Here is a 1,871-nt window from a genome sequence, read left to right as displayed (position 1 = left end):
GTGAGGATGAATATTCTGATCATGAGATCACAAGTTATTTGCCAAGTTCAGTAAGTGTGAGTTTTGGCTACGGTCAGTGGCTTTTCTGGATCATGTCATTTCTTCCAAGGGTATTAGAGTTGATCCCCAAAAGACTGAAGCTGTTAGAAATTGTCCTAGACCTATTTCTCCAACTGATATCCAAAGTTTCTTGGGATTAGCTGGCTATTACTGCCGTTTTGTTGAGGGTTTCTCTATAGCGTTTCCTATGACTCGGTTGACCCAAAAGAAAGTGAAGTTCTTATGGTCCGAATCTTGTGAGAAGAGTTTTTAGGAGTTGAAAACTCGACTCACTTCAGCCCCTGTTTTGACTTTGCCTGATGGTGTTGATGGTTTAGTGGTGTACTGTGATGCTTCGAGAGTTGGTTTGGGTTTCGTATTGATGCAGAAGGGTAAGGTGATAGCTTATGCTTCTAGACAATTGAAACCCCATGAGAAAAATTACCCCACCTATGACCTTGAGTTGGCTGCTGTTGTGTTTGCTTTGAAAATCTGGAGACACTATTTGTATGGTGTCCATGTTGATGTTTTCACTAATTATAAGAGTCTGCAGTATGTGTTTACCTAGAGAGAATTGAATCTTAGGCAGAGACGATGGTTAGAATTGTTAAAAGACTATGATATAAGTGTGTTGTACCATTTGGGCAAGACCAATGTCATGGCGGATGCCCTAAGTAGAGTGTCCATGGGTAGTGTTTCGCATGTGGTAGAAGGTAAGAAAGAGTTGGCTCGTGATGTACATTGTTTGGCTAGATTGGGGGTTAGGTTGTTTGACTCTGCTAAAGGTAGTATAGGGGTTCATAGTAGTTCTGAATCCTCCTTGGTTTTGGAAGTGAAGGAAAAGGAATACTTAGATGCTAGTTTGGTCAGACTGAATGAGTTAGTCAAGGACCAAAAAGTAGAGGTTTTCTCCCAAGGGGGAGATGGTGTGTTGAGATTGCAGGGTAGATTGTGTGTCCCGAATGTTGATGATCCGAGACAGAGTATTATGGCTGAAGCGCACGGGGCGCGATATTCTATTCATCCTAGTACCACCAAGATGTACCGAGACTTGCGGGAAATCTATTGGTGGAGTGGCATGAAGAAAGATATACCAGCGTTTGTAGCTAAGTGTGCAACATGCCAACAGTTTAAGGTTGAACACCAAAGACCTGGGGTATGATGCAAGAGTTTAGTATTCCCACCTGGAAGTGGGAAGAGATAAATATGGACTTCGTGATTAGTTTACCTCCTTCCCGACGCCATCATGATTCCATTTGGGTTGTGGTTGATAGGTTGACTAAGTCTGCTTATTTCTTGCCTGTTCATACTTCATATACTGTTGAGGATTATGCTAGATTGTATATCCGAGAGCTAGTCAGATTGCATGAAGTTCCCTTATCTATCATTTTAGATAGGGGTACTTACTTCACTTCGCAATTTTGGAAAGTTTTTCAGAAGGGTCTTGGTACCTAAGTGCTTTTGAGTTCTGCTTTTCATCCACAGACAGATGGTCAGGCTGAGCGGACCATCCAGATCTTAGAGGATATGTTGTGAGCTTGTGCACTTGACTTTAAGGGAAGTTAGGATGATAACTCACCGTTGATAGAGTTTGCTTACAATAATAGTTTCCACTCTAGTATTGGCATGGCTCTGTTTGAAGCCTTATATGGGAGGAAGTGTAGATCACCCATAGGTTGGTTCGAGGTGGGTGAAGCAGCTGTGAGTGGTTCGAATTCGGTATTTGAGGCTATGGAAAAAGTTAAGTTGATTAGGGAAAGGTTGAAAACTGCGCAGAGTCGTCAGAAGTCATATACGGATGTTAGAAGGAGAGACCTTGAGTTTGAAGTTGG

The sequence above is a fragment of the Capsicum annuum genome, chromosome 3 (assembly GCF_002878395.1).
Source record: "Capsicum annuum cultivar UCD-10X-F1 chromosome 3, UCD10Xv1.1, whole genome shotgun sequence".
NCBI lineage: Eukaryota > Viridiplantae > Streptophyta > Magnoliopsida > Solanales > Solanaceae > Capsicum > Capsicum annuum.
This window is presented reverse-complemented; position numbering follows the sequence as displayed.